Below are 26,279 nucleotides of genomic sequence, written 5' to 3' on the forward strand. Positions count from 1 at the left end.
ACTTGTGGCATTATGAATTCCCTGGCAATGGCCCCAAAGAATCATCAATAGAAAAGGCTTCCACTCTCTCAACATTCAGCTGATCCGTGACCAACAAAAGCAAATTATGCAAGATACCCTGAAATCTGCACGACTCCTACCTGGGAAAAGGAAAAGGACGGCATGGTAGCACAGTGGTTAGCACTGTTGCCTCACAGCTCCAGGGACCTGGGTTCAATTCAGGCCTTGGGTGACTGTCTTGTGTGGAGTTTGCCTTTCTCCTTGTGTCTGCATGGGTTTCCTCCGGGTGCTCCGGTTTCCACCCACAGTCCAAAGATGTGCAGGTTAGGTGGATTGGTCATGCTAAATTGCCCTTTAAGGTTAGGAGAGGTTGCTGAGTTAGGGAGATAGGGTGGAGGCGTGGCTAAAGTAGGGTGCTCTTTCGAAAGGCCATAGCAGAGTCGATGGGCCGAATGGCCTCCTTCTGCACTGTATATTCTACTATCTACATCTTTGAGGTCACTTGTAGGTGCCACAGATCTTCAAGAGCTCTCAGCACATTCAGTTGGCTCATCAGTGACAAAGGCTACCCTGAAAGGAAGTGGCTAATGATGCCCATTTGGCAGCCAAAAAGTGCTTCGGAGAGTTACAAAGTGGCTCATTCTACGACACGCTCCTTCATTGAGCAGACCATTGGCAACCTGAAAATGCTTTCCTGATGTCTGGACCAATTAGGCAGCAACCTCCAGTATTCTCCCCAGAGGGTGTCTCACATCATCATGGGTTGCTGCGCTCTACACAACCTGGTGCTTCAAAAGGGGGAATGAATCGCCAGAGAGCTGGAGGAGCTGCACGCTTTGTCCGATTAGGAGGATGTAGAGAGGAATGAGCTCAATGAGGGTGAGTATGTTGAGGCCCCAGAGGAAGAGGCTATAACAGAGGCCAGACACGGCAGACATGACTGTGAGATCCTTATGGTCATAAGGTTCCAGGATGATGAAAACGAATAGCTCACATGAGACTCTTTTACCTGTGCCTTCCATGCAGGTCTGATATTTGTTATGTTTCGGTGTCTCAATGAAAAATATCAATTTTAGAATATGTAGCCACAATCTTGTGTGATGATGGCCTCATCCTTGGATGGCTCAGTAGCGTCTGGAGTATGTGATCATTCTGCGATCACCAGCGTGCACTGTAAATAATTTAGTCATGATGCAGCCTTTTCATGCATCGCATTAACATGTCACTGCCAAGGGAAGCCATCAACAGGCAGGAGCAGCACTGCAAATCTCAGTGCACTCATGGCAGGGTGTCTTGAAGGTGCCTCAAGGAGCGCAATTCTCAATCACTGCTTCTCATCAATCACCTGTTGCGTTCCGAAAGCTAGTGATTCTAAATAAACCTGTTGGACTTTAACCTGGTGTTGTAAGACTTCTTACAGTGCCCACCCCAGTCTAACGTCGGCATCTCCATGTCTTATTTGAACGTCTGAGAAGTGATCTGAATCCAGACTGTGGCAGCTCTCCACAGACCATCCTGCAAGAATAACATTCTGGGCCTCACCCTCATTCTGAATCCCTAGCATGAAATTGTTCTTTTGAGAGCAGTGATATGTCCCTCTCAATCTTGGAATTCATGCTTTAGAAGTACCATTGTCTGATCATTGACAAGCACTCATGGTGCATCCTTCATCTGGAGCTTCCCAAGTTCACATCTAGAATTGCCTTGGCATCTGTGTATGAGGTGGCCCAGTAAATGTCGAGTCTGCATTTAAGTGTTACTTAGTAACTTCATTGATAATAAAGAACACATATCAGGTAGTGGAGACTTGCTTTGACCTTATTTGGGGCCTGCACATTTTCACTCCAGTAGTTTCAGATATACATGAGAAAGCGTGGGACACTGATGGCACTGTCATGATCAGATAACCACGTTGATTGCCCAACAGAGAGGCTAGCTCAGGGATTATATCAATGCGTGTCGCCATCAAAACCTCTAAGATCTACACCGACCAGTCTTCGGTGCAGCAGCATCAGAGAAGAAATAAAAGTGCAAAATCTATACTCATGAGGCACCATGATATGATCTTACGCAAGTCTAAGATATGCATTGACCAACCGCCATGTTGATAGAGCAACAGGCTTTGCTCATGTTGTTGCTGTGTGCGTCACTGAGCAAGTTCTCCGAGGTTTTCCAGCCTGGCTTGGGTACGAGAAAAGGGGCCATGGGCAAGATCCAAATGTACCCGGAAGGCCAGCCCCGGTATTTTCATGCCTGCCCTGTTCCCTACACTTTAATGGAGAAACTCGAGACCGAACTTCGGTTTGGGCATCATTAGACTGTGTGCTTCGCTGTTGGGCGAAAAGGGTTACTCCCTCCACCCTGGGTTCCTAAACTACCACATGTCCACCATTCCCTTCAGGCAAGCCACCAATACGCAGGTTTTGCCTTCTAGATCTATTCTCCTGCTCCTCTACCTTTGCCCTAAACAACTTGTTACAAGTGACTTACTGTATGAGATTGTGTGAAACACAATAGACCCAATGGACATAATGGAAGATAAGTGAGGAGGAGAGGACATATGTTTACACTTGTATGACCTCAGATTGAAGAGCCATTCACTAGCTGAGACTTTCAGATAAGCAAAATATATTTGCAGATGTACATATATAGTCAGTGAGCATCGGTGCGACCATTGTGCTTTCAATATTTCTTAACGTTTTTCATCCTACTGTGAGAGGTGCATCCCCGACATCCACAGCAGAGGTATAGGCAGCCTGTTGGTTGCAATATCCTCTTGTCTGTGATGACCATGGTGGGGTACTTTGGAGGGCCAAGGCCTGCTTTGGGTCTCCTGTTGTGGGGCAGCTATACCCTCCTTTGCCCGGGCAGCTGATGTTGCTGAGGTCATAGGTAGAAGAGACGTGGAATTGCTGGACAGCCTTGGGTGGATTGCCTTGGGTGTCCGGCTGGCGCTCCTCTTCCCTGTGGTTCCCAAGTGAGGAGGAAGGACACCTGGGGAGAGACTGAGGTGTCCTGTACCCCTCTCACCCTATCCCTGATGCATCTCACTCATAACTGTGGTGGTGGTTTGCAGGTCTGAGCGCATATTCAGCACCACATTCAGCTGGACCACATTCTTCATGGCTGTTACCAACTTTCCAATGTTGACCTTGATCCACGAGCACATTAGTGCCACAACATCAGACAAAATGTGGGCGGACTCCTCCATCCTCTGTTATAATCTGGTGATGGCCTCTTACAATGCTGACTGCAATGCCCCTGCCTGTCTTTGGAGCTCCAACATCTCTCTGAGGGCCGATTTCAGAGGCTCGTTATCGGACTGTAACTCAGCAGGAGCCTGACGTCCAGCAGTCCTCCGGGTTTCGGTGACCTTGGCTTTCTCTGTCTCTACCTGCTCTGGACCAGAATCTATGCTCACCAGATTGTGACCAGGAGCCTGCTCTAAAGCCTGGTCCCACCGAAGTGTGTGCCTCTGCACCAGTGGAGTGCGCAAGCGAACACAGTGTCATCTCCACATCCAGGCTGGGACTAACTGGCTGGTTTTTCTTTTATTCGTTCAGGTGTTGCAGGCTGTGCCAGCATTTATTGCCCATCCCTAATTGCCCTTGAGGGGGTAGTTAACAGTTAACCACATTGCTGTGGGTCTGCAGTCACATGTAGGTCAGACCGGATAAGGATGGCAGATTTCCTTCCCTAAGGACATTACTGAACCAGATGGGTTTTTAACGACAATCGGCAATGGTTTCAAGGTCATCTTTTATTTCCAGATTTTTATTGAATTCAAATTTCACCATCTGCAGTGGGGGGGTTTGAACCTGGGTCCCCAGAGCGTTATTCTGGGTATCTGGTTTACTAGTCCAGTGATAATACCACTGCACCAGCGCCTCTCCAGCTGGCGACTGAAATAAAGAAGAGATTATTAGTGATTGGCTGGATAGTCACCTACATTAAATAGCACTCAGAGTTTCAGCACGTGGGTGAAGATTAATGGATGGAGCTTCATTGGCATGTTGGGAGATGCCAATCTCATCCGCGCAGGAACGGTCCTTGTCCTCACTAGCCAACTCTGCCACCTGCTCCTCAATTATGGTGAGAGGCCTGAGCTCCAGCATCCTCCCTCCTGTCTGATTTTTTTTCCCAGTTGCTGTGGACAATCTTGTCCTGCATAACGATAGATAGACAGACTGTAAGCAGGATAGCTGTCAAAGCAGATGATAAGCATGCATGTCTTCTGTACCGACTGGGTGGACCTATGTAACATGCGACTAGTGTAGGATGTGAGAAGAGATGAAGATGTAAAAATGTGTGAGAGAGAATCAGTGGTGATGTTCCTTGTGCTGGCAGTGTGTGAGATTACTGTGGACTGTAAGCCTGTAAATGTCTCATGGCCTTCTTAGATTGGGAGTTGAGAGTGAGGAGAAGGTTGAACTTCCTTTTGCGGAATGGATGACCCAGAAGGGGCAGGGGTTGAGTGGAGATGCAGCTGAACTGTCTGGCAGTGTCCTGTGTGGCCCCTATTTGTGTCCTGAAACAGGTGAATGGCCATATGCTGCAAATGGAGTTGGATATGGGAGCTGCCGTTTCTGTGGTGGTGCACAGCACCTTTGATCTTATTCAACGGGGTGTGCAAAACTTTGACTCTGGCTGACACGACAGCTCGTTTGGCCACTTATACTGAGGAACGGCTGAATACTGTGGGGTCCACCCTTGCTCCGGTAGTTTATGGGCGCCATCAGTTTACCTTCCCTTCATACCCGTGCAAGGAAGCAGCCCTAGCCTGTTGGGCTGTGATTGGCTACACCTGCTGCAGTTGGATTGGCAAAGTATCTTCCAAGTGGGTTCTGGAGGTCTGTGTGCGTTACTGAGCAAGTTCTCCGAGGTTTTCCAGCCTGGCTTGGGTACGAGAAAAGGGGCCAAGGCCAAGATCCAAATGTACCCGGAAGTCCAGCCCCGGTATTTTCATGCCTGCCCTGTTCCCTACACTTTAATGGAGAAACTCGAGACCGAACTTCGGTTTGGGCATCATTAGACTGTGTGCTTCGCTGTTGGGTGAAAAGGACTACTTCCTCCACCCTGGGTTCCTAAACCTCCACACATCCACCATTCCCTTCAGGCAAGCCACCAATACGCAGCTTTTGCCTTCTAGATCTATTCTCCTGCACCTCTATCTTTGCCCTTAACAACTTGCAAAGGTTCCCCCAGGATCCCCACCTCTGCCTCCAACCACACCACCCGATCACTGTGATCGGACACCACCTTCTCCATCTCCCGTATCTGCAACCCCGTGCCTCAAGACATTTCTCCACTTGCTCCATCGATCCTTTCAGGGGTGCCATTGCTCCTTCAATAGCCTTCGAGTGGTCCTCATGCATGTCCTTTCTTTGCTGGCAGAGCTCTTCTTTAATAAACGCGATCAATTGCTCTATCTGGGGCTTTCCAACTTCTCCTCCGCCATCCTCACAATTACTATTGCACCACAGGTCTCCTCCAGTTCTTTGGCCAGGCCCTTAAACGTTTTTTGCCGGGTCTGGTAACCAGTAAACATGCCACTGATGGGAGGATCTCTCCAAATTTCTGCTCCATCTTTCCTGCCGAAACTGCTGTTGTTCCTCTGTTCAAGAAAGGGAATTGGGAAATCCCTGGGAATTACAGATCAGCCAGTCTTACGTCTGTGGTGAGCAAAATACTGGAAAGGATTCTGAGAGATATGATTTATGATTTTTTTAGAAAAACATAATTTGATTAAAGATAGTCAGCATGGCTTTGTGAGGAGCGGTCATGCCTCACAAGCCTCAATGAATTTTTTGCGGATGTGACGAGACACATTGATGAAGGTCGGGCAGTGAATGTGGTGTATATGGATTTCAGTAAGGCATTTGATAACGTTCCCCATGATAGGCTCATTCAGAAAGTCAGGGGGCATGGGATACAGGGAAATTTAGCTGTCTGGATACAGAATTGGCTGACCAAAAGAAGACAGCGTGTGGTAGTGAATGGAAAGTATTCCGCCTGGAGGTCGGTGACCAGTGGTGTCCCGCAGGGATCTGTTCTGGAACCTCTGCTCTTTGTGGTTTTTATAAATGACTTGGATGAGGAAGTGGAAAGATGGGTTAGTAAGTTTGCCGATGACATGAAGGTTGGTGGAATTGTAAATTGTGTCAAGGGCTGTTGCAGGTTACAACAGGACATTGACAGGATGCAGAGCTGGGCTGAGAAGTGGCAGATGGAGTTCAACCTAGGTAAATGTGAATTGATTCATTTTGGAAGGTCGAATTTGAATGCTGATTACAGTGTTAAAGGCAGGATTCTTGGAAGTATAGAGGAACAGAGGGATCTTGGGGTCCACGTACATAGATCCCTCAAAGTTGCCATCCAGGTTGATAGGGCTGTTAAGAAGGCGTTTGGTGTGTTGGCTTAATTAACAGGGGGATTGAGTTTAAGAGCCGCAAGGTTTTGCTGCAGCTTTATAAAACCCTGGTTAGACCACACTTGGAATATTGTGTCCAGTTCTGGTCGCCTCATTATAGGAAGGAAGTGGATGTTTTGGAGAGGGTGCAGAGGAGATTTACCAGGATTCTGCCTGGATTGGAGGGCATGTCTTATGAAGGAAGGTTGAGGGAGCTCGGGCTTTTCTCACTGGAGAGAAGAAGGAAGAGAGGTGACTTGATACAGGTGTACAAGGTGATGAGAGACATGGATAGAGTGGATAGCCAGAGACCTTTCCCCAGGACAGAAATGGCCGTCACAAGGGGACATATTTTTAAGGTAATTGGAGGAAGATATAGGGAAGATGTCAGAGGTAGGTTCTTTACACAGAGAGTGGTGGGTGCATGGAATGCACTGCCAGCAGAGGTGGTGGAGTCAGAGTCATTGGGGACATTTAAGCAACTCTTGGACAGGCACATGGACAGCAGTAAATTGAAGGGTTGTAGGTTAGGTTGATCTTAGATTAGGTCTATGTTCTATGAAACTACCCCACTTTCGGGTAAAAAGAACTCAAACCAACACCTTTGACCCAAAGTTGCCCTATGTGCGACCACTCATTCCATGGCCACAACAGGAAGCCCTAAATTGTAGAAATATTAATATATAAGCGAGCAAGAAATTTCAGGTGCCATAATGTTTGCCTATTCTAATAATTTTATTGAAGATGTCCAAGTAGCACAGCATAAAGCAACATGTGAAGGATTTTGTTTATACAAGAAGAAACATAAGAAAAATGGAAATAAAATATTAAAATCTTAATGCAATATTTTGCTAAACCATGGACTTCACACAATTTTCCCAGGTTCGCCACAATTTTCATATTGCTTGACTTGTATTTAACTTTGACCTGGTATCTCTGTAGACCCGTTAGTATTCTTTGGATTCTTGGTGGTGCACATTTCGGGGGATTTTTAACCATAACTACAAAGTCTTGTGATCAGGCTCAACCTCCATGTCTTTGCTACGGACAAACTTCTAGAAACGTTCTAGGCCAATCACAATTGCTAGCATTTCTTTTTCTATTTGGCATGATGCTGCTACGTTTCAGTCATTGCCTTTGAAGCATGCACCCTGGTGCTTCATTTTGTAAGAGGACAGCTCCCAGGCTGGCTTTTGAGGCGTCCACTGATGTCTTGACTAGCTGACTGGCATCATAATACTTTAACACTGGTGTCTGGAGTGTTCTCTTTAGACTGGTCAAAGATTCTTGGTGTCATGTGAGGGTTCCTTTAAGAAGTGTGTTTTATCAAATGGCTGCAGTGATGTCATTGTGTGGGTGGAGCTGGGCTGTGATTCTGTCTTTTACTTTCGTTTTGAGCTGGAAGCTGCTTTGTGGCTCTGAGTTATTTGGTTTCGTTTTCAGTTGGGAGCTGCATTCAAACAAAGATGGTGTATTTTGGTCTCCCTCTCTGCATGCTAAATAATCTCTCCAGACCACTTGATAACTTCAAAGCAATACCAGTTTTCTGTAAGGAATTCAAGCTTACTGTTTTGTCGGAAAAAGGGTGTTTGGCTTATGGATGTTGTTAGGAAAGTTATTAAGAGTTACCTATAGAGTACTGTATCTTTGGGGGGGTATTTGTGTTGGTAGTTGATAAGATGTTTACTGTGTGTTTATAAAATGTTAACTGGATTCATAGAATAAACATTTGTTTTGTTTAAAAATACTTAAGATCTCTGTTGCATAACACCTGGAAAGTGGGCCCTTGTGTTCCTCATAACCAAAATCTATTAAAAGTTGTAGGTCAGGTGAACTCATGATATACTTTGGTGTTCTCTAAACACTGGCCCATAACATTGGTGACTTTGTTCCCGGTGCCATTCTACATAATTTTATAGACGTTCTCTAAGAGGTGCTGTCAGGTCTGACATGTGTTGAATGAATTTCCCAAGACAGGTCACCACTTCCAAAAACCTGTCCAAGTCTTACACCTGGGGTGGCATGTTCACGACTGCTTCAATTTTACTCTGGTCTGGCTTCAGTCCCTCACTTGTTAGCACATGTCCCAAGTACTTGATTTCATGAAAACTTATTTTGCACTTTTCCTTCTTCTGCTTTAAGTTTCTTTCTCTAGCTCTTGCCAGCACCTGCCTCAGTCTGTGGATGTATTCTTCTTGTGTGGCTCCCCAGACCAGAACATTATTGATATAGGTTACTGTACTATATAACCCTTCAAAAAGCTGCTTCACTGTTCTGTGGAACACCTCAGAAGCTGAATTAATATCAAAGATAAGCATAAAGATCTGTAGCATCCAAATGGTGTGTTGAAAATACAGAGTTAGGAGCTGCGTTCATCCTGCTAGAAGTCTGAACTCACATCCAAGACTGAATAGTATTCTCAACTCAGTTACGTACTGACTAATGTTAGGTGGGATCCCCCCCGCGGTGTGTTTAGCAGTGGCAGAGGCAGCTTGCCAGGGCAGTGGGGTCTACCAGTCCCACCGTGGTCAATGGGGTTTCCCATTGAATACAACCCTCGCCGTCATCTCCTCCAGTTTCCGGCAAGATATCCCTCCAAATTGAGTTCTGTTGGTGATTTCAGAATTTTCACTGTTGCGTTTAGTTCACTTCCGACATCGTGTTTTCTATTGCAGGATGACCAACATCATTATTGTGAACAAACTTTATTAAGAACAGAATCTGGACACACATTGTTGGCCTACAGCCTGGGCCTGCAGTCAGGTTACAATTTACATGTGTTATCTGACCACTTACTTCTAGGTCAGGTGGCCCAATGAAATAAAGAGTGTACCGTATCATATTTAATATTGGAGTACACTACCACAATCACTCTAATATCATGACAAGATTATGGCTATGTCACAAGGTAGAAGAATGGAAAATATTCCAACCAGTACTGCTGTTATCTCTGACAACGATTAATCTAGATAATTAAGATTATTACTTACTGTGAGATTTGCTTTTGCCACCCAGCTATTTTCAGGAAATCCTGTGATCATAGGAATAAAAAACTGAATGCAGCCATTCCAATGACAGATGACTAGCATTATAAAGCAAACGGTGAATGTACGCAGAATCAAATGTATTGGTTCCAGATTTAGATCTGTTGCCTAAAAAAAAACATATTTTTAAAATAGCAAAGATAATTTTAGCCTTTCCTGATAAATGTTTACTCGGTACCACATATAAATCTAATTCTTATTTATAAAACAAGTGCAAAACACTGTGGGTGCTTTAAATCTGAAATAAAGCCAACAAAATGCTGAATATTCATCAGGTCTGCCAGCATCTGTGGAGAGAGAAACAGAACTAACATTTCAGGTCAGTGCCTTTTCATCAGAAATGGCAAAAGTTAGAAATGAGATAGGTTTTATAATAATAATAATAATCTTTATTGTCACAATAACACTGCAATGAAATTACTGTGAAAATCCCCTAGTCGCCACACTCCCGCACCTATTCACTGAACAAGCACATCTTTCGGGACTTGGAGGAAACCGGAGCACCCGGAGGAAACCCACGCAGGCACGAGGAGAATGTGCAGACTCCACACAGACAGTGACCCAAACAGGAATCGTACCTGGGACCCTGGTGCTGTGAAGCAACGGCGCTAATCACGGTGTTACCGTGCCACCAAATTACTTTTAAAAATCAGTCAGGAAGAAAGATCAGTTGCACGTTCGTCGTTAGCCCACCTCAGACCCAGAGCTCAACAAAAAAACAACCTTCAAATACACAGGAACCTCCATTTAAACAAAAGCCCAAGTGCATCAAAATGTGTGAGATCTCTTCCCTCCCCCCACAGACCCAACCTACGGCAGGCCACGCCATTCAACTGACTCATAGATCCGACCCGACCAGCAACCATTTCGCCATTTGATGCTTCTTCCTCAATTCAGCCTGTCACTGCCATTTTAAAAGCTGTGCCAATAGTCGCAAGCGTGTGAAAATCATCCCCTCCAGCAATACCAGCGGCGCCATTTTGAAAACCTCCAATCTCTTAAAGGGACACCCATACTTCAAAATTCTTTTCAAGCATATATCACAATTCCACTACACCAAATCCAACAGGGCTTTTGACATCCTTACTTTTCTCATTACCTGACTGTATCATGTGTCAGCAAAAAATCAGAGCAACACCAGATCAATGCTTTTGTTTACAAGTTTGCTGATCTTGTATATCATGTAGTCCTGATGCAGGGCATTAATGGATTCAACACCAGTCTCAGGGAACTGTTAACAAGTTTTGATGGATATTTTAATCTTCAAGCTGGGGAAATGCGGAACTTGAAAAGAGCCATTAAAAAACCCCAGCAAAACAAAGCAAAGGCAAAATACGAAACGCGAACAAACCACATAAAGGCGTCAAAGAGACATACCACTGGTCAGAAACCAACCAAGTTATCTTTATTAGATCCATGGGTCAGAAGACCCAGGTGATTTCTTTTTTGATGACTTAGACAGTTTCTTGACCCAACGGCTGGTAGTGGTTGACAAAGAAAATGTCCTGTGGCAGGCGGACCAAGAAAAAGCAGAGATGCAAGTCAAAACCATTTGTCTCAAAGCCAAGCTGCAAGACTCAACATGAAGTACAGCCAGGCACGAAAACAGACGTGAAAGGCGCTCACCAAAATCTTTGACAAACCAATATGTACCCCTTGAAAAACACGAGGAGCTGGCAAAGACCTTGAAGGCTACTTCAGAAAAAGCTGCATTGAAGTTGTCAGAAATAAAAAACGTACTCCCTGAGACACAGCTGGAAGAGAAGAGTGGAACAAGAAAATAAACGTTTGATAGAGCCGCTATTTGTCTTTCAAGAGCAGATTCAAACACAGTGCACGTGATTCAGCGGACTAAAGTTTAAGTCTGTTTTTGGACGTGCTTAGCTGGATGATTCTTGGCGGCTGCAACACCGAGAATCACCCCGCTATTCAAAGGCGCTTTGCCATTTTAATTTTGGGCTTGGGGAGTTTTCCCCCACCGAGGCGACACTTAAAGAAATTTCCTGCTGGTTGCGTCATTTTGACCAGCAGTCCCGATCTCCCCCTCCCTCTTTCAGCTGCCACCTCCCCATCCTATAACATTATACAAATGTACAGCATATGAAGAGTTAAATATATATTACGTCTAGCCACTAGAGGAAGCTAAGGGACAGTACTATAAATTGCACTGGCTCTTGGGCTCGAGAAGGAGACTAGATCTGGAGCTGACAACAATAAGATTCATAGTGTATTGCAGAGTTAGTTAAGATATAATTGTTTAGTTAATAGATCGAGATAGTGTTAGTGAGTGTAGTTTAATTCTTACATGTATGTTTGCTATTCAGAATAAGTGTCGAACTCAAATTTAGTAGTGTTAATAAAATTAGTTTAATTCTTCAAAGGAGCTTTGTGTATCTTTGTGATCACTACGCCTTCCATCCTGGAAGCTCCTCACAAAGATCCCCCCCCACCCCCCCCATCCAACCCCACCCCCGCGTTCTGGCCCGCTCCCCCACCCCCTAACCTTTTGAGGCCCCTGGAAATCCCCCTCACCCCCCCTCCAATTGGCAAGTCCCCCCCCCCCTCCCCACCCAGGCTTGACCCAGGTTGTGCCAACCCAGCATTTGGGCACCTTGGTAATGCCAGCATGGGATCTTGTCAGTGCCCATTACATCCTGGCAGTGCCAGAGTGGCACCATGACAGTGTCCCAGGCACTGCAAGGGTGCCCATGCTGCACTGCTGGGTGCCAGGCTGGCAGTGCCATGGTGCCCAGATGTCAGGGGGAATGCCAGAATACCAGCCTGCCCTGTCCCCGACCATCCGGTACTAAACGCACCTTGGCGAGGTCTCGCAGACACGTCCATTGAGTCACCCAGTGTCCGGGTATTTAAATGAGAATAATGGGTCATTCAAATATGCAGATCTGGATCTCACCCAGTGATAGCGAGATCCAGATCACGCCGGGCGGAACGAGTCGGGAGACTCACGATCGACCTGATTCCCAGCATAAGCCAAATTTGAGGCTTTCCCAGGATCCGACCCACAATATTAGCTTTCAACAACACAACAAAATACAGAACACCTTGAGCAACAGAATGGCAGGACAGCAGAACTGGTTCAATGAGACTCTGCTAAATTACAAGAAGACTCAAGACAAAGTACCTGAGCACCACAAGGAAAAGGAAAACTTGCTGAAGCACCATTGCATGCTACATGTGTCCCTCAGGTCCAAGTTTATCCTCAGGAGCATTACAAACATTAAGTCAAACTGAGTTTACTACCATTCTGAATGAACTGACAATCCAGTTTTCATGGAAGACTCAGGAATGTTCACTATTCCGGAAATAAGCCATGAGGTACAACAATGAGACTACAAAGCTAAGTAAACAGTTGCAAATCTTCAAGGAAGCTTGAAACAACATTACATTCCAAAAGAGGTCCATGAACAGCTAAAGATCAAGAACATAGAATGGCAAATGAAGGTTGAAGTTCTCACTAAGGAACATGAGCTCTTGAAAATCCAATTGGTAGAACAGCAAACACAGAATGTGCCCTTGAATGGTTGCATAGAAGAATTGTATTCCTCCAAGGAAGAATGATCACTGAAGAGAAGACTTCATGGGCAGAAACCAGCCTTCAGTCATAATCCAGCCAGAACGGCATTATCCCGAAGGCTCAACCACAAAAATGCTTTCAAATGTTGACTTTGTTTATAAGCTCTCTTCCCTATATGCAAAGCAGGTCCGTTCTTCTCCTTTTCAGGACATTACCCAAAACAAAGGCCATATCAACCCGCAGTGCAGGTTACTATAACACCCCTAGAGCTTTAACAACTTCCAGAAGAGTCTTTGTTTCCACCAGCAACCATGATGCAGTCAGCTGACATGGTGAGCTATACACCCCCTGCAACTTCCAGCCAGTGTGATGAGACGTGACAGAGGTACAAGAACTCCAGACAACCTCAAAATCTGATTTCAAAGACTGAAAGGGGGGAGATGGGGTAGTATTACTCTGTCAATGCATGCTGTTAAGGTTGTAATGCTAATCACAAAGTAGATTGGTTAGAGTTGTTACAGTTGCAACATTAAAGTTAAGTGCACAAGCCTTATGACAACACAAGACTTGAATCAAATTGTAAGTAACTATTGTCAGTCAGTATAAAGAGGATAAAGACTTGGGGGGAGGTGTAGTAAAGGGGCCGGTACATAAGGGTTAACCTGGGAATGAATACAGTACTGCCCACCGGTGATATAAGAATGCACCTGAGCTAGAGCTTAGGTCAGCAGTGTAGAGTTAGGTAGCAACATGTGAGGGCCTACATGAATCCTCGCCATACCTATACCCTCTAATGTAAATATGCACATAGTTCAGTAATGTTAATAAAACTGTCTTTGTAACTTCTGCAAAACTGCTTAGTGGTGTTTAAACAGTACAACCACAGATAGTGACAACCCATCAAAAAAGAGATTATGATCTAAAATTGTTAAACTCAAATGTTGATTCCAGAAGGCTATATATAGAATGCCTAAGTGAAAGATAAGGTGCTATTATTCCTTAAGCTTAAATTGAGCCTAATTATAAAATTTCTTGTGCTTACATAAATTCAACCTGAGCTTGAGGAACAACAGCTAATTTTTCAATAGGCACTTTATAGCCTTCCAGATTGTTTTTGACAATTTCATACAGAAATCTCTGCCCGCCCCCCATTTTGTTTCATTTATTTTTGCTTTCAGATGTTGTTCATTCACCCATGCTCTAGGTATTTATCTTGTTTCTTTAATCCTTTTTTGGCCTATACCACACTATCTTTGGCCCTGCTCAGCTAATTATTCAGTCACTTAATCTCTCCTGTCCTCCACACTATCGCAGGTCTTCCTTACTGTTCTTTTTCCCACTCTCCCTCATTTCATCTGCTTAAAACCTATTGCATATTTAACAGTTTCCAGTTCTGATGAAAGGCCTTTGACCTGAAATCTTAGATGTTTCTTCCTTCACAGATGGTGCCAGACATGGTGAGTATTTTGTGGCTGTTTCTTCCTTTACTTCTCATCTATAAATGAAGCTCCTGAAATGGAAAAGGTAATTTAGAGCTACTCAAATGCTTATGAATTGTTCCTCTTACTTGAAAGAAGTTGCAAAACTGATAAGCCTCTATTGATAATATAATTCCTAGATATCTTTTGGCACTGGTGGCACAAAGGTACAGTATGTTGGCACCTGAGTTTGCCCATCTAATGAGTTTCTGATCTTATTCATTTTAAAAAGTGTAGACGCTGGGGACAAGCCAATTTCTTTTCCAAATAAAAGAAAGAGAATTAAAGGATATGCAAACTTAGGACACGTTTGCACTCTTCCATGTGGCTGGTTGAGGAGGAATATTGACAGAAGCCAATGAGTAGATTGCTTGTTAGGGCAGGGAATCTTTTTTTAATATTAAAGATATGTGAGGCCGATAATAAAATATCCTGCAGCCATTGAACGGATGCACATTAGATGTCGGCTTCCTGCATTATGGAATGCTTGACACCTCAGACGTGTTCAACCTTGTGTGCACAGAATGCTAGAATATACATATGAAACACCCACAACAATTAAAGCCTGCACACCTACTGTATACTAATCTTATTATGGCCCCTCATTTTAACAAAACATTGGAAATTTTCCATAATGTGTTTGGAATAGCTGAAGTGCTTTTCTGAAATAAGTGTTGCAGGAGCCCTTTCCAATATGTAGGCTTCTTGACTAGCTACCAAAAGCCATTGGTTTCCAACTATTTATGATACTTCCACTATAATTATTTGTAGTTGTTTCTGTGACTCTTTGGTGCTCTCATAGCCAATTCTTATATGATGTATCTGTTGGATATTTTATAAAAATTCTAGCTGCAAACAGCTTCTTAAGGTTGTGACCATATCATTGTCAGATTTCTGTGACCATACCATTGTCAGGTTTTGAAATGTTGATATTCACATTTAGGGGCGACCTACAACTCTTCATGAGATTCTGGAACATGCTTTGCTTCTTTGTTGTGCCAGTATGTCAGGTACTGAGCATATGACTGAATATTAACTTAAATGAGTTGTGCTCACAGTATGGAGGGCATAATGTGAGATGGACTCATGAAATTTAATAATCATTATTCCTACATTGTCATGGCCTGCAGATGTACAACCATTTGATCCTGGTGCAGTCAGCCTGATGTGTCTATTATTAAACTGCTGCTGCTATATACATTTCTTCATTGGACCTTTTGCAACTTTGCTGATTATGAGTTATGAGATCACAGCTGCACAATGTAAGTAAAGTTTAAATGTTTTATAGTCAGTTACATTTCTCCTTCCCACATATAAACATGAAACTCTGCGCAGTCATATCCAACTTTTCACAATTTATTTTACAAATTTGTGCAAAAGTCATTATTTTCTTGTGCCTATTGCCAATTCTACACGTACCGATCAATGAACCTTGGTGTAATGATCTCACAAAATGCTGTCGAACTCCTGTAGGACATTCAATCTACGTGTTGCTTAAGGTGTAGGGTAAATCACTGTGAGCTGTCAAGCCTCTCCAGATGTGGTCCCAGAAACTTCCGTCCCTGTATTTCCCCTGCCCCCACAAATGGAGGAGTCTTCACAGTCAGATGAGGGCTCCCAAAAGGGTGGCAATTGTCCAACACCTCTTTAGAACTGAAGAAAAGAATGTGAAACATCCAAAGGGATCAGTCACAAGAAGAAAAATGTTAATGTAACCCTGAAACTAAGAATTAAACTATCCAGGCTCTTTATAGGGCAAATGCCCTTTAACCTTTCTCCCCTGGGCCTTGCATCAATTACAGTTAAACAGGTAGGTGGCAAACCAATTCTCAGCTTCTGCTAATGCCACTCCAAACTTATTACTGGGAGTGATAAAATCAGATCTCACTCCAATTTATTTTTTCTCATTTGCTATTATCCATTTGTTGCCCCAAGCATGGCATAGCTGAGATCGGTAACTCACCATGTACAGGACTGCAGGTACAAACCCATGTCCAAATACTGTGCCAGGGTACCACCTCTCAGCATTTAGATTTTATGTATTTTTTTTTTAATGAATTCAATTTCCAATAATGTAATTGAGAAATTATTGTTCTTATCTGTAACAATTATAGACACAGTGAAAGGCAGCAAGTTATTTATGAGCCTCAGTTACAATTGTTCCAAAAAATTATATCTCATGAAAACATTATTTTTGTAGTGTAAAATTCCTTACTAATTCCCATTCTTTAAAGCGCCTCATCATACTGGTGACTTGCAGATGTTGTACCAAGCTTACCATCCGGCCAAAGTACAAAAATCTTAGAAACTTGGAGAAAGTGTAGGAAGTGAAACTATGAAACCCAGCAATCTGAAAAACAGAATATTTAACGCAATAAACGTTCTTTTGATAGTCCATGTTATTTTAGGTTTTCTATTTTTATGTATTACAAGCACTGCTGATCCAACATCTCTGTAGAATGTCCAGAAATAGAAAAGTCTAATGTATTCGTCCAATACAAAGTAAATGGGCCGGTTTAGCTCAGTGGGCTAGATAGCTGGTTTGCAATGCAGAACAAGCCAGCAGCGTGGGTTCAATTCCCATACCAGCTTATCCGAACCGGCGCCGGAATATGGCAACTAGGGGCATTTCACAGTAACTTCGTACTTGGGACAATAAAAGATTATTAAATAAATGATTCTTGTATATTTGAATATCAGTCTCTCTTAAATAGTTAATATAGCGGCAAGAAAACAATTTTGTTAAGGGTTTCTTTTTGTATGTTTTTGATAATACTAAAAGACCATTAAGTGCAACGTGATAGCTTAACAAAAATGAACACTAAATTGGGACAGATGTCTGCAGTGCAGCGTTAAAGCTTTAAAATACAATTGAAGTGGTTTTTATCACCAAACATTAAAGTTCCAAAGACTCACGACCCTCTGATAAAATAAATTCTCCTCATCTCTGTCTTAAATGGGTAACCCCTTATTTTTAAACATTGACCCTTAGTTCGAGATTCTCTCACAAGAGGAAACAGCCTTTCCATATCCGTTTCACGACCCCTCAGGACCTTTATATGGTTCAATCATGTCATGTCTTACTCTTCTGAACTCCAAGAAAATTAGATTCCTCGTTAAGTATGTTTATTCCTGTACCTTAATACCTAATTTATATTTTGTAAGTTTTAAAGCATAGAATACACAGCAAAGTGGCATGCAAGATGTACTACATGGGGCTGGATTCTTCAATAATGGGGATACGTCCCCACACCAGCGTAAAAACGCTGGTGTTTCACTCTGGACTTTCCTTAAGAAGGCCCTGAGTGATTCTCCCATCTGCAGGGGGCTAGCAGGGCCCTGGAGTGCTCTTTGCAGCTCTGGCTGCGGATACGGGGCCCCACACTTCCAGTCGGGAGTCTGCGCATGCGCACGGTAGTGGACTCCGACCGCGGAGCGGCACCAAAACCGTAGGACCCCCGAGATGGCCCCCGCCCGCAGGTCCGTGACGCCCGATCGCTTCCCTGGCCGTCCATGAGGCCCCCCCCCCACCAGGGCAGCGGCAGACTGAGTCCGCAGCCGCCGCCCGACGTTCTACCCGCCACCTATCGGCCGTCGGGAACTCGGCTGATTCTGTGCGGAGAATCGTGGGGGGGGGGTCTCTGACAATGGCCCCCTACCCGCACAATTCTCGCGCAAGAGACTCCTGAGAGCAGCGCCAGTCAAAATTTTGGGTTTGACCACCATTCTCTACTCGATTTCGGCACGGAGGCTCGGAGAATCCAGCCCCTGGTGTTAGGCAATGGAGAGTAAAACCTAAATGAGAAATTTCTAGGCTCTCATATTTAACAGTACTAAGTATTTAGCTACAGTGAGGGCACCCATGCACAGGGGACTGTAATAGACTTTAGTACTGCTGGGAATAATCCTGTGGTTCAGCAGATCTGTGGTGAGGCTGCTGAGGTTTGACACCATGGGTCAGATCCTTTAGCTTGGCATCACTGTGTAGGGGTTTAGCAGTGGGAAACTTTGCCTTTAGGATAAGTTTGAGATTTGATTCACTGGTGGGCCCTCTGGCCTAAAATGTGATTGATGCTGCACCCACTGCCAAAGATTCCAATATCACAATGTATGACAAATATTTGTGCTGGAAATGTGTTACCTACCATATTGGTCAAGAAAAAAAAGGAGCAAGCCTATCATCCCCTGATAAAAGCATTTGGCACAATGCACATGGAAAGATTTGTGTGGGAGCTTCATTCAGGAAAATACACTCTACATGCAGATTAACCAGCTGTTGCCCAATGCCATTCCATTCAACATGCATCCCAGAAAAAAATTGAACAATGGCGCAGCAGAAATATTGTGCATCTGTTCCCAACATTGTAAAATTTAGACCACTGCCAGCATGAATCAACAGCTCACTAGTCTTATTTAAACCAAGGCCAAACATCAGGGTTTGGATTTTATGACACGGGGTGGTCACAAGACATGTGTAAAATAGGTCATGATGATGTTGTTTTCTGAAACATTTTGTTTAAATATTTGGAGGGCAGGAAGGCTTCTTTGTTTAAAGAGCCACGAACAGACTGACCATAACTAATCAGTCTGCACTTCAGCAATCAAACTGCTTTAAATTTGGGGATTATTCTGTCAGGTTATTGCACAGATGAAGAGGAGGAGGAGGCCAGGAGCATTTGTGAATTGTAAAGGGTACCACTCTCTCACTGTCTTCCAGCTAGTGTGCGATCATCAGCAGTAGATCCTCCCGGTTTGTGCAAGGTATCCTGAGAGTTTCCAGCTTATATTCTCCGTCACCCCCAGGTTCCAAGGCCCTCTCCTTGATTGGATGGCTGGGTGGTGGGGGATAAAGGATACCGCCTAGAAAGATGGAAAATTACACCTGAAATGAAAGAAAATGAAAATCGCTTATTGTCACAAGTAGGCTTCAAATGAAGTTTCTGTGAAAAGCCCCTAGTCATCACATTCCGGCGCCTGTTCAGGGAGGCTGTTACAGGAATTGAACCATGCTGCTGGTCTGACCTTGGTCTGCTTTCAAAGCCAGCGATTTGGCCCAGTGCTAAACAGCCCCTGCCAGTCCTATCAGGCATTCTGAAAACTCTGTTGAAGGTGGGTGCAACAGGAGTCATGTCTCCACATGAGCCATATCGAGGGGACGATTGGGCTACTCAAGATGAGATTTCATTCATTGCCTGAACCGATCTGGGGGATCACTTTAATATGCACCAGATTTATTTTATTCATTTGCGGGATGTGGGCATCGCTGGTTAGGAATGCATTTATTGCCCATCGCTAGTTTTCCTTCAGAAGGTGGTGGTGAGTTGCCTTCTTGAGCCGCTGCAGTACTTGGGATGTAGGTATATCCACTGTGCTGTTAGGGAGGGAGTTCCAGGATTTTGATCCAGATCTTGTGTCCTTCACTGTTGTTTTGTGCTATGTCATGCACAATTTGGCTCTATCTCAGGGAGACAAGATGGAGGAGAAAGACTGGGTCAGAGAGCTAAAGATGTGTGATAATGATTCAAATACAGACATCAAGAATAGACCTAATAAGGGCTATGTTGAGGAGCCAGCAAAGGAGCAGCTTTTGGGAGCCAGGGAGATCAAAAGGGCACTCATTCAAAGACACTGCCAGAAGGTTGCCAAAGTCCTCATGATATGTAATTAAAAGCTGCAGTTAGATGATTTCCCAGATCACAAGAACCTTTCCTGACACCATTTTAGGTCTATGCCTCTTTCAAAAGATGAAATGTCCATACTCAATTATGTTTTGAGATTGAGTTGCAGGCCTCCAATACCACTCATAGCACAAAAACACAAATGCATGAAATCAACAAAACACAAGTTACACAACTAAATATATCACCTGTGATTGCCCCTCTGTGTTTAGTGTGTTTTATTAAACCATTTACCAGAGCTCCATCTTAGTGCTCCCCCTTCACTGGCAGTTGCAAAACAAAGAACAAAGAAATGTACAGCACAGGAACAGGCCCTTCGGCCCTCCAAGCCCGTGCCGACCATGCTGCCCTACTAAACTACAATCTTCTACACTTCCTGGGTCCGTATCCTTCTATTCCCATCCTATTCATGTATTTGTCAAGATGCCCCTTAAATGTCACTATCGTCCCTGCTTCCACCACCTCCTCCGGTAGCGAGTTCCAGGCACCCACTACCCTCTGCGTAAAAAACTTGCCTCGTACATCTACTCTAAACCTTGCCCCTCTCACCTTAAACCTATGCCCCCTAGTAATTGACCCCTCTACCCTGGGGAAAAGCCTCTGACTATCCACTCTGTCTATGCCCCTCATAATTTTGTATACCTCTATCAGGTCTCCCCTCAACCTCCTTCGTTCCAGTGAGAACAAACCGAGTTTATTCAACCGCTCCTCATAGCTAATGCCCTCCATACCAGGCAACATTCTGGTAAATCTCTTCTGCACCCTCTCTAAAGCCTCCACATCCTTCTGGTAATGTGGCGACCAGAATTGAACACTATACTCCAAGTGTGGCCTAACTAAGGTTCTATACAGCTGCAACATGACTTGCCAATTCTTATACTCAATGCCCCGGCCAATGAAAGCAAGCATGCCGTATGCCTTCTTGACTCCTTCTCCACCTGTGTTGCCCCTTTCAATGACCTGTGGACCTGTACTCCTAGATCTCTTTGACTTTCAATACTCTTGAGGGTTCTACCATTCATTGTATATTCCCTACCTGCATTAGACCTTCCAAAATTCATTACCTCACATTTGTCCGGATTAAACTCCATCTGCCATCTCTCCGCCCAAGTCTCCAGACAATCTAAATCCTGCTGTATCCTCCGACAGTCCTCATCGCTATCCACAATTCCACCAACCTTTGTGTCGTCTGCAAACTTACTAATCAGACCAGTTACATTTTCCTCCAAATCATTTATATATACTACAAAGAGCAAAGGTCCCAGCACTGATCCCTGTGGAACACCACGGGTCACAGCCCTCCAATGAGAAAAGCATCCTTCCATTGCTACTCTCTGCCTTCTATGGCCTAGCCAGTTCTGTATCCACCTTGCCAGCTCACCCCTGATCCCAGGTGACTTCACCTTTTGTACTAGTCTACCATGAGGGACCTTGTCAAAGGCCTTACTGAAGTCCATATAGACAACATCCACTGCCCTACCTGCATCAATCATCTTAGTGACCTCCTCGAAAAACTCTATCAAGTTAGTGAGACACGACCTCCCCTTCACAAAACCGTGCTGCCTCTCACTATACGTCCATTTGCTTCCAAATGGGAGTAGATCCTGTCTCGAAGAATTCTCTCCAGTAATTTCCCTACCACTGAAGTAAGGCTCACCGGCCTGTAGTTCCCGGGATTATCCTTGCTACCCTTCTTAAACAGAGGAACAACATTGGCTATTCTCCAGTCCTCCGGGACATCCCCTGAAGACAGCGAGGATCCAAAGATTTCTGTCAAGGCCTCAGCAATTTCCTCTCCAGCCTCCTTCAGTATTCTGGGGTAGATCCCATCAGGCCCTGGGGACTTATCTACCTTAATATTTTTTAAGACACCCAACACCTCGTCTTTTTGGATCACAATGTGACCCAGGCTATCTACACCCCCTTCTCCAGACCCAACATCTACCAATTCCTTCTCTTTGGTGAATACTGATGCAAAGTATTCATTTAGTACCTCGCCCATTTCCTCTGGCTCCACACATAGATTCCCTTGCCTATCCTTCAGTGGGCCAACCCTTTCCCTGGCTACCCTCTTGCTTTTTATGTACGTGTAAAAAGCCTTGGGATTTTCCTTAACCCTATTTGCCAATGACTTTTCGTGACCCCTTCTAGGCCTCCTGACTCCTTGCTTAAGTTCCTTCCTACTTTCCTTATATTCCACGCAGGCTTCGTCTGTTCCCAGCCTTTTAGCCCTGACAAATGCCTCCTTTTTCTTTTTGACGAGGCCTACAATATCTCTCGTCATCCAAGCTTCCCGAAAATTGCCATATTTATCCTTCTTCCTCACAGCAACATGCCGGTCCTGTATTCCTTTCAACTGCCACTTTAAAGCCTCCCACATGTCAGATGTTGATTTGCCCTCAAACATCCGCCCCCAATCTATGTTCTTCAGTTCCCGCCTAATATTGTTATAATTAGCCTTCCCCCAATTTAGCACATTCATCCTCGGACCACTCTTATCCTTGTCCACCAGTACTTTAAAACTTACTGAACTGTGGTCACTGTTACCGAAATGCTCCCCTACTGAAACATCTACCACCTGGCCGGGCTGATTCCCCAATACCAGGTCCAGTACCGCCCCTTCCCTAGTTGGACTGTCTACATATTGTTTTAAGAAGCCCTCCTGGATGCTCCTTACAAACTCCACCCCGTCTAAGCCCCTGGCACTAAGTGAGCCCCAGTCAATATTGGGGAAGTTGAAGTCTCCCATCACCACAACCCTGTTGTTTTTACTCTTTTCCAAAATCTGTCTACCTATCTGCTCCTCTATTTCCCGCTGGCTGTTGGGAGGCCTGTAGTATACCCCCAACATTGTGACTGCACCCTTCTTATTCCTGATCTCTACCCATATAGCCTCACTGCCCTCTGAGGTGTCCTCTCGCAGTACAGCTGTGATATTCTCCCGAACAAGTAGCGCAACTCCGCCTCCCCTTTTACATCCCCCTCTATCCCGCCTGAAACATCTAAATCCTGGAACGTTTAGCTGCCAATCCTGCCCTTCCCTCAACCAGGTCTCTGTGATGGCAACAACATCATAGTTCCAAGTACGAATCCAAGCTCTAAGTTCATCTGCCTTACCCGTAATACTCCTTGCATTAAAACATATGCACTTCAGGCCACCAGACCCGCTGTGTTCAGCAACTTCTCCCTGTCTGCTCTGCCTCAGAGCCACACTGTCCCTATTCCCGAGTTCTCCCTCAATGCTCTCACCTTCTGACCTATTGCTCCCGTGCCCTCCCCCTGCCATACTAGTTTAAACATTTGCCTGCATTTCAGGCAAGCTTCTGACTCAGCTGCCCTGTTGGCCTGGATGACCTTGGCAGTTGTTTTGTTGAATACTGTGAGGGCCCTGTCTGTGCGTAAGAGTCCTGCATCGAGACAAGGGGCTGGGTCCTCTGATTTTCAGGCTATGTCCTGACACTGCCATGGGAACGATGGCATTTGACGACCTGAGTCCGTCGATACGGCGTGCGGCGTACTCCTAGAGTAAGCTGGTTTGGAGGGGGCAGAGAATGGTGAAAGCAGCACCACCCCCGATTTTGTTGCAAATGGAGATGCTCCGGCCGATTGCCGGACCCGACTTCGGCGTCGGAGACCGGAAATCCTGCCCAGGATATTCCCCAAATCTTCAGATAATTCTGAGACAACACTGTCACGAGCAAATGGGTAAAGGAGTTACTGTCACCATCTGAGGCACCATGAGAGAAGCTGCCAGATGCAGAGAGCTGCAACTCATTCACCTACATAAGGTTGCTTGGATCTCACTACACACCATTGATGGACAAGAAACTAGCAGAAATATCAGGTGCTTCAGCCATTTCTCATTATTGGCGATGCCCTTCTGAGGTCACTGCAAGTGTGTGCAATTTGCGGGTCTGAATTTAATCCCAGAAACCCTTGAATGGGCTGCTGTAGCTGACTCTCCATAAGACACCCAATCACTCGTTGAAGGATGCTGCATGTTCAGAGGAGAGGGTGACCGCAGTGCTCACGCCTCATATGAACTCCTCCATGGTATAGACCAGGCCATACATACTCTCTGAAAGCACCGCCAGATCTCCATGGACCTTCGGCTGGACATCCAGCATTTGCTGCTTGATTGATGACTTCAGAGCTTTATCAACTGCCTAGGGCTCAACATTTTCACGATCTCCAACATTCCTCCTACTATCATGAGTTCTGAGAACTCTGAGTCTGATAGGGGCTCAGGTGACTGCAATGTGCTGCACCCAGCCTTGCTGCCATCTGTATGGAAGCGCTCAAACCCACTGAGGTACCAGTATCTGAGATTGTGCGATGATGTGACACCGCAGCATCTGAGGACCCCTCCTCCTCCTTCAAGGTCAATGATTGATCATCTGGATCGTCGATTGGTCTAGACGACAATCCACCTTTCAAAAAATTCATTTATGGGATGTGGCCATCGCTGGCTGGGCCAGCTTTTATTGCCCATCCCAAATTGCCCTTTACATGATGGATGAAAAACAACAGTGAATATACATGAGCATTAAAGAAGCAAACTAAGTAGCCATTGCAACACCATACACATGGTCATGGCACACTTCACAAATAAAATTAAGAATAGCAAAAGACCAGTCACCATAACCTTGCATTCCCTGCCCCTGAGCCCTTGATGTCTCATGGTCCACTCCTGTCAAAAGTATATCCCCTTCTCACCAATCTCCTCAGAAACCTCCACCTCTCCTCAACCAGTAGATCTCACCTCCTGCTTGTGTGCCAACTCCAGAATATCCTCCTTCATCAGTACTGCCAGATTTGGAACTCCACCACTTCTCGGTTGCATTTCTGTGCATTGTACTTCCTCTTCTCTTCTGAAGGCAAGAGCACATTAATGAGTCCCTATTCTATATGGCTGAAGTGTACGTGCTCCTTCCTAACATCGCTCATCCATGTGCCCAACTCATTGCAGGACATTTCCCTTCCAGATGTGCCTGTCATCCTACCTAGTTCTGAACAGTCTTGCTGGGCACACACCTTCTCTGCCATTATAGCTGCTCATGTACCATCGTCCAGCTCCAACAAATGCTTGCTCACATATATATATTCATTCAAAATGCAAAATACATCCTTATTAACCGTCGCAGAATGGAGATGGTCATTGGCACTCTTCTGACACTTGCGCCCAGGTCCTACGCACGGTTCCATGGTTGTTCACTTTCAAAGTCATCTCCACCAGGTTTTCTTGATTAAATGTGGAGGCTTCCTCTTGCCATCATCTGGCAGCAGTATCTCCCTCCATCATTGACTACCTACAGGGGTGACCACAACTGGTCGTCGGAGAAGCAAAAGGCCATGAGTGTTTGCACATCTGAATTACCACTAGCCTGGCTTTGTCATCTGGCCACCATGCCTGAAATCCCTCAATGTGCTGTTCCCGTCTGGCTGCAGGATATCACGATTGGCTGTCACTGAAGAGCCCACCCTGCTCCTGACTCCCTGACAGCTATGGCCCTCTCAGAAAACATCTTCCCTGCCGTTCAGCTGTTAATTGGCTAGTGAGCATGTAATTGCTGTCGGCAGCCGGCAATGGGGGGGTTGCATGCATTACATTACGGATTAAAGGGATATGGGCAACAGGTGGGAGATGGATTTGAGACCAGGAAGAGATCAGCCAAGATCTGATTGAATGGCGGAGCAAACCCGAAGGGCTGAATTACCTACTTCTGCTCCTAATTCTTACGTTCCTATGTACATCCATTTCTGATGCTGCCAATGTGTGTCCAGTCTAATATATTTATCTTTGCGATTCCTCAACTCTACCCACATAGATTCTATGTCTTCTGATCCAATATCGCTCCTTGCTATCGATTTAACTCAATTCCTTACTAACAATGCAACCCCGCCCCCTTTGCCCATCTGCCTGTCCTTTTGATAAGACACATATTCTTGTATATTTAGATCCCAGCCCTGATCCCCTTCCAGCCACGTCTCTGTGATGCCCACATCGTACCGGCCAATTCCAATGTGCGCAACAAGCTCATTTACCTTGTTCGGTATACTGCACGCATCTAGGTACAACACTCTCAGTCCTGCATTGACCACCTCCCTTCTCACACTTGTCACCTTTTTGCTCTG

Source organism: Scyliorhinus torazame, chromosome 8, assembly GCF_047496885.1.
Source record: "Scyliorhinus torazame isolate Kashiwa2021f chromosome 8, sScyTor2.1, whole genome shotgun sequence".
In the NCBI taxonomy this organism is placed as follows: domain Eukaryota; kingdom Metazoa; phylum Chordata; class Chondrichthyes; order Carcharhiniformes; family Scyliorhinidae; genus Scyliorhinus; species Scyliorhinus torazame.